Below are 8,433 nucleotides of genomic sequence, written 5' to 3'. Positions count from 1 at the left end.
CCACCCTTCCAACAAAGCATATAAATGCCAGACATTTAATGCCCCTAGATCTTTTTGGTGACATGAAAAGGTACACAGTTTGTGTCTTACCATTGGGCGAAGGTGTCCGTACTTCTCCATGGCGTTTTTGAAAGGCGTGGGGGTCAGAGGGGTGTTGTCCAGATCAGACTTGTGGTTGGGAGTAATGAACCTGCAAAACACAAACAAACAATGCAAAATAAATTAGATCTTGATGCGACTTTTAGCTGGTTGGCCAGCTAAAAGGTTGACCACTCAGGAGAGCGCGCCAATCAGCTTGCGTGTGCGCATGGAGGTTTACTTACACAGAGTTCTCTTTCTGCGTCAGCGGGGTCTTGTCACGTTGCAGCGGGGTGGTCACGACCGCCTTTTGGCTGCAGACAGGAGTGGAGGTGAGGGAAGGGTTCTCCAGGTCCAGGGTGTCCTGCTTGGTCCACATGTTTAGAAACTAGACAGACACAAACACAGTCGGATCAATGGACAAAGCAGCAGAATCCATGCGAGAGCCCCACAGGATTGTTAGTGGTCTCCGATGACCAGGGTTGAGGAAGCACTGTAAGTCAGGGAGTTACCTGCGAGGGGGAGAAGGGCAGGGTCTTGACAGGCGTGCTCTTGGGGGTCATTGTGTTGACCGAGTCGCTGAGGTCCCCGATGCCAGGGGACTTGGTGATGCAGCGGCGCCGATGCCTGGTGAGGATGGTGGGAGGCGTGCTGGCCACGGCCGGGCGTGGAGAGATAGGGATCAGCTCTCCCCGGTTCCCCCGGCTCAGCTCATGCAGTGCGTTCCCCTCCAGGCGGAACTGACTGCGCACATCAGCGGGGGCTGGGCCCTCCTCCACCAGCTCCTCCGGGAGGTCAAAAGTTGACAGGTCACACCAACCCTCCAGGTCCTGGAAGAACAGAACATCATTATAAAGTATGTGCTAAAGTAACCCCTTGTTCCCACCCAGATATCCCCCCCCCCATGCATTACACTCTCAAGGCTCACACACTCACTCGTACAAACATACAATTTTCCTCATCCTTGTAAAATACACCCAATATCACATGTCAAAATCATAGAAGTCATCTAAATTATTTATACTTGTAATGCAAACTGTCCACAACATATGAAGGGCACAGTTTACACCTCCAACTGTTAATGAAATATCTACCCGGCTGACTGCTTTCATTAAAAAAAATGAGTTTCTTTAACTCCAAGTGCAGCATGCTTCTGATGTTATTCCTAGTGGTAGTTTCAATTTAAAGGTTCTCTTTCCAATGCCTCCTGTGTTCTCCCAAGCAGTGAGAGACATGGGCTCAGCAGAGCCACTTCGAGCTGGCTAAGTGCCTGTTATTTCATAGATAGATTCTATTCACGGAGAGAAGACATGCAGCCTGCAAAGTGGAACTGTCTTTGCTTAAAGCACAAAGTTCTGTTGGTCTCAACCTAGTACAGAGTAAGGTTCTTACAGAACAGATGTTGTATAATGTGAAATCGTTGAACAATCTCTCTCCCTTTATTTCCAAAGACATTCCAGATTTGCCGGGGGGGGGGGGGGGGATTAAATTCTAGTGATATTGTTTTTATTTCTACTTACCTTTAAATATCCAGTTAAAATCGACAAAATGAACAGCTCAGAACTTCAGAACTCGGTGTCTTAAGTACAGACAAAACTATTCCTGAGCATTCCTTGAAGTCTGGTGTGTCTTTTGGTATAATTACTCTAAGTGCATGGAGAAGAAACAGGACTTAGCCTTTTCTGTGAGAAATGATCAAACTCTACACAATCCCCCCCATCGTGTAATTGTGCACCCTGTTCACAAAGCCTTAACTCAAAGTCCATTCACCCCTCCTCCTCCCCAACATTTATTAAAATACTTAAATGTTAATAAAATTGTTCTTTAAAGTAAATAACTTGAGAGTGTTATATTATTTTTGTTCATACTTAAAGCATTGTGAAAGGAGCTAAATGACAAGAACTCCTGTGGCAACACCTGCCCCATGCACCACCAAATGTGAGTATAAAATAAACACAAAGTGAGACTTAGATGAAAAACTGTAGCATTTTATTTATTTCCTTCACCACCAGATTACAACATGGCTGGGAGAAAATAAAATGCACTTCTGTGACAAGCAGATATGATTAAAAAGGTTAGTGAATAAAAATCTTACTAGAGAACAACCCGAGTGTTCAGCAACCCCTACAGTCAGAGTTTATATATATATGCGCACAAGGAGGGGCCATAAAAATAAAACAAGGACTCGGGTCTTGGTAAGCAGAGGGGCAGAATACTGCCTTCACCTCCTGTTCAATTTGACACAACTTAGTCTAGGAAAGCGGCAAGTGTTAGATCATTGAAAGATCATTTTATAGAAAAGACAGATTGTTCTCTATTTTCTGGCAAGTCCTGAACCTCATCATAATTCTGGGGGTGCAGGAAGTATCGAGCTCCGTTCTACACTTTGGGGAGAGCTTAGAAATACTGAGATGCACAGCTTTTTAATTCACTATTGTGAACGTTTCCCCTGTGTTCATGGAGGTTAGTCTTCAAGGTGAAAGCAGCCAAACCTGAATACAGCATCAACATCACTAAGTTTCTGTACCCGATGCTTACTCATGCCATGTTAGGAACATCCTAAACTCATCATGTGACCGTTTCAAGGGCGCCAGTGTGATGTCAAATTTGCTTAAATGTTCACTTTACATAAATATACCTAAAATCTAAGCGTCTTGATATTTCCACCTGACAACAAATGGAAGCAATGTTAAACCGAAGCCAATCAGAATCATCATGTATACTGTTTCATGTATACTGTTTTATTTAAAACAAGTAACAGTATTTACTTGAATATGCCTTGAACAATATGGCAGACATTCCAAAGTTAAACAGCACTTGCAATGCGGAGAACACTCAACAGCATCTTCCAGACGTATCTGAGAACAGATAGCATCTTCCAGACTTATGAGAAGAACATACATCTTCCAGACTTTTCGTTTGGAAGTGAAAGGGCCCGATACCACAAAATAAATACTGCCAGCAAGTCCAACAATGTCACTTACCAGTAATAGAGTTCATGTAGTTACTTAATGTGCAAATTGAGATTACTGTACTGTAGTTGACGGATTTGCAATTTGTGCACGATCACCAAACTGCCTATATACAAGATTATATAACATACTTTCATGATTCAATTCAGAAGACCTAAATCAGCATGATTAGAATAATCTATATTACCCGTGTTTATAATGCACCAATACTGGCATTATCATACTTTGCCACCCGCTGCGGTGTATTGGGTTCACAAACAAGCCTCGACAGAAAATATTTGCAAGCGATACATTGTGTTGCCTACTAGTTCTTTATCGGTGTGTGTAAAAGCAACAGAGGTTTCATTCTAGAAGGAAGTTAAACTCATGATTTATTGTAAATAAAACATCATCTACAAACTACGGGCAAGCTTTACAAAAGAAGCTTCGTTTTAAGAGCAAAGGAACGCAGACGGCAGAGGAAACCATTTGGATCCGCTGGACTGAAACCTGGGGTTATTTGAGCAGCTTTGACATCACAACAACGCCCTTCCACTGCCAAAAGAAACACCTTGACCTGCGGGAGCAGCAAATCCTATACATTGTATCAAAAATACTGTTCTTCCCAGCAAAGGAAGCAAACATTCACGGCTAAAGGTTTATTTTTTAAGCACTAATAGCTATAACACATGGCGTAATGTATTGTTCATATCCTAATTGTGCATCCAATTTTACTATAAACCACGGATACATACAATTAGAGGATTAATGTGTCCTGTAAAAGGACAGTCCCTGCATTACTGTACTCTTGATTAGTGTTAAACAGAAGAATGCACCTCCGTTTGTACCCAGTTTTCAATACTTTTCAAATAATGGACAAGCGTATAATGGTCTTGCATATGCATTAGTGGAACTCAAAGTCATCCCATTCAGGCAATCAAAACCATCGATTCACATACATCTTGAAAGAAGTGTCTTCTTGCGAATAGAAAACAACAAAACACAAACTGACAGGCGCATACCATTTCCAAGGCATGAGCAAAATTAATATTCTTGAAATTACTAAAAAACAGAGGATCTGCTGTTACTTTAACAAAAGAGGATTAGTAGTTATTTAACATGTAGTTGACCCTGTATCTTTTAATTTGAGGTTCATAACTAAGTGCTCAATCATATAACATAAAAGACAGGGTCACGTGTACATATTAACTTATAAAACAGAATAGCTAAATATTTGAAGCATAGTTTTCTCTTCTCAGTCCCATTTTACGCTTTTAAGCACAGTAGTAGAAATCTGTCAGTAAGGGGGGGGGGGGGGCTTCACTCAGGCTACTTGTAGTCTCCAGCCTTGACAGTCTGCCTAAAAAGGAGGAGCCTCTCGGTAGTGTGGGGTGGCAGTTTGCTCCTTCTCGCCCGCACAATACACCCGGCGATTGGAAAGAGGCGCTCAAAGCCCCCTGAGGTGGCAGGCACAGACAGCAGCTTCCTGGCGATGCTCTGGAGCTGTGGGAACCGAGTTGCTTCCTTCCAGTAGGCCTGTGCCGAGGCATCTCCGTCCAGCAGGCCCTCCGTTAAGTACATGTCCAGCTCCGACAGCTTGACCGACTTGGTGGCAGGCTGGAAGAAGCTGAAGATCTTCTTGCGCTTCAGGTTGCTGGTAGAAGTGTTGGATGTATCTGGGTCTTCCATGGCCTCCTCCTGGCTGTCTTCTTGCTTCAGTCCCCCTTCCTCCGTGGATCCCCTGAAGCCCAGGTCTCCCATAGCAGACTCCACCACTGACCTGGCCTGGAACTTGGAAGGTGCAGCCAGGAAGGCATTGTCTGCTTCCCGTTTGGTCTCCTCAAAGGGCTGCAACTTGATCCTTGGGTCCAGGACGGTGGCCAGGATCAGGTCCCTTTGCAGGATGAACGGCTGGAACCTGGCATGCAAGCCAGTGCGCAGGGCCTTGCAGAAATGAGAGTAGTTGGTGGACCTGGTCTCCAGTGTCTTATCCAGCCCAATGAGGGAAGGGAAAATGAGGGAAAACGTGACGCCCTCAGCCTGCAGCACCTGGGTGGCTTCCTCAAAGGGCTCCAGCAAGCCAATGATGTCTAGGACTTGCTCTCTCTTGGCCCGGACCGGCGGTGGCGAGCTGGAGGAGTCTTTTGCCTCAATGCGAGCCTGGGCCAGCAAGGTCATAACCGCCCCCCACACAGACTCCATTGCCATCTTGCGGATGGACATGAAGGTGGAGTTCCAGCGGTGGCTGTGGCCGTGAGGCGTGACAAGGGTGACGCCGCAGTCCTTGGTCAGCACCTCTGTCCAGTAGGCACTTCGGCGGAAGAAGGCCACCACGTTGTGGATCTGGGACAGCACGTTCTCCACCACTCGCGAGGTCTTCAGGGCCTCCTTGATGACCAGCTGCAGGGAGTGCGCAATGCAGCCCACTCGCGTCCCAAACTGGATGTCTGCGAACTCCTCGTCTTCCGTGGGGAAGAAGTCAGCCAGGAAGCTCAAGACCTCCTCCTCATCCAGGTCTTTATTCTGAGTTGAGGTTGCCATGCGATAGTCGCAGAACAAGTCGTAGGTGGCAATGGTGCTCTTGGCCTCTCCGGTAACCACGTAGCCCACGTTGTGAGGGAACAGGCCGTAGCTCAGCAGCACCGCCTCCAGCTCCCTCGCCAGCGCAGCAGTGGTGTTTTTCCGGCTCACATGGCGGAAAGCCACGGTGGGCCGACGAATATTCCACTCATCATCAAAGTAGTGGAGCTGCACACCAATTATGTGGTCGCCGTGGCGGCTCGACCACAGGTCCAGCGTGGTGTGGATGATGCCGTCCGCTCCCCCGATGAAGATGCAGCTCTTTAGGTCCTTGATCAGGTTAGGTTTGATGCCCTTCTCCACCTCATCATACAGCTTGAGCCCAACAGTGCGCTGCGACAGGCGGGGGTAGCGAGGCTCCACCACTGTCATGAAGTTACGGAAGCCGGCCCCCTCCACAAAACTGAGGGGCAGCATGTCCTCTGCGATCATACGCAAGATGGCCTCCGTGATGGACTTCTGCCTGGACTGGTTGCTGGTGCCCGAGGGGACAATCATTTCATGGGCTTTCGGGGGAGGGGAAAGTGGAGGGGGAGGTGGGGTAACAGACTTCCTTGCATCCTCCTGCCGCTCCTTTTTGATTTTGATTTTCAGTTTTTGTTCCACTAAAACTCTAGTGTGCCTCGTCTATAAGGAAAGAAAACATGAAAAAAAGGTCTTATTCTATTGAGAACATTGTCAGCAATGGTTATCTTTCAATAATAGATTATCACAACAAAACCACAATTTCTACTGAAAGTCCAATTTAAGAAGACTGTGGACACCAGATAAGCTAGACGGGAGGAACACGTTTTTTGAAATAGGTAGAAACTTACTTAAATGGATTTTAAAATACTTAAAATCCATTACATTAATTAAGTTAATTCTTAATTCATTCCTACTGAGTTTTTTATGCTGGTAAGCAGCAGTGCAACCGCACAGCCTCCTGAATACACAGGGCTGGCTGTGAATATTGAACCACCTTTCATTTCTCAAGTTACCACCAAAATACATCACATGCAAAACGCTGCAATCCATAGTACTAATGAATATACATTACTCTATATTGCATGTCTCTATTTCTCTTACATCATTCAAAAATGCACATGCATCAAACAAATGGATTCTGCTTCACCAATGTTCAGCGATACCTAACGAAGCGTCTTGCTTAAAAAAAAAAAACTACAGTCTTAAACACATCTTCATAAGGGCAGCTGTTTGAGGGTTCTCCAGTCATTAATGAAACATGCTTGGGGTCGGTCTCACCTTGATGTGCCGATGGAAGTTAGAGGTGATGCCCGCTTTCGAGTGGACTTGGAAACGGCAGAGCTTGCAAGCCATTGTGATTGTGCCGCCCTCATGATGTTTCAAGTCTTTAAAAAAGGGTTTCAGCGAATCCGGGAGCTTCAGCTCTTTCCCAGCGCTCCCATTATTTGCAGCCAGTTTGGGGCGAGGAGAAGACTGTAATTTAAGTGATTACAAGTTGCAAGACTGAGTACTGAAACCATCCCCACCAGCACCCCCTTCGCCATAGCGATGAGGGTGTGGTGCATTGCAAAAAAAAAAAAAATAATAAAAAAAGGAGCTCTCTCACACACACACACACACAAAAAGAGACAAACAAGTAGTTGTACACGGAAAACAGCTGCAGCAGTTGCCTACTTGTTGCCGTTTAGTTTAGTTTTATTCACGCTTTGAGAACAATGTAAGGATTCAACCCTCTGGTTCAAACCAGAAAAAGTAACAGCAGCCACCAATTAGCAAATGTGGTGTTCCTGTGCAAGTTGGGCTCTTGTTGGTAAAGTCACGCAGAAAGCCATCTAAAAAGGTTTTAAAGGGATGACTGCCAGAGCACATTTTCTTTTGTGCCTCCATCAGTCCCTTAGAAGAAAAAAAATCCTTTAAATTGAGATTCGCCCACTGGATCTTTTTAAGATGAGCACCTATCTGTTGTGTACATTGAAAATTGCTCTATTACTAAGAGAGCACTGGGTTCAAATCAGAAAAGTCTACCCTTTAAAATAAAAACAAACTTTCATTTGCCCAGGCTCTCCCAGTCACTCGTTAATGGATTTATAAACATGAACGGCTGGTTTCGCAGATCTTCAATAGCGCTAATCCTGGATAACCTTAAGTCCCATTTGGTAATCCAAGACTGGTGTTGATCTGGGTCTTTGAAACCAGATGTTGCACCATTTTACGGCAACGGTCGATTGTGTTCGCATTCTCTCATCCACACCCAGTCACTCTCTTGCAATATAAAATATTTCTGTGCAATGCAGTTTCACGATCACCCCCCCTCCCGAAGACTCCCCTGAACCCCGCCCTGCCCCGCCCTGCGGTGAGACTCACCCCCTCAATGAGCTCCAGCGCCTCTTTGAAGGCGGGGCCGGGCGTGGGAGACAGGAAGCCGGAACTGTCCACAACCCAGCGACTGGGGCAGGGGTCCCCCGAAGCATCGGGCTCTGACTTAGGGGTCAGCAGGCCAACGGTCTGGGGCGGGGGTGTCTTGGGTATCACCCCCTGTTCGGCTGCACCTTTCTTATGAGAAGTAGAGGCCGGGGCTTCCCACTCGTCAGGGGAGTCATCCTACAGTCACACACATACACACACACAGACGAGTTAGGAGGTCTGAGAGATAGAGCTGCAATAATGTGTGCATGGAGTGCAGGGAAGAGGGGGCAGAACTACCAGAAAGATGATATTAGGAGAGGTAATATACATGTCCACCTATATAAAACCCCTGCAAAATCCTGCAGTACCTATGTAAAAAAAAAATATATATATATATATATATATATATATATATATATATATATATATATATATATATATATATAAGTAC

This window comes from Acipenser ruthenus, chromosome 29 (assembly GCF_902713425.1).
Source record: "Acipenser ruthenus chromosome 29, fAciRut3.2 maternal haplotype, whole genome shotgun sequence".
In the NCBI taxonomy this organism is placed as follows: Eukaryota; Metazoa; Chordata; class Actinopteri; order Acipenseriformes; family Acipenseridae; genus Acipenser; species Acipenser ruthenus.
Note: the sequence above shows the minus strand (reverse complement) of the source record.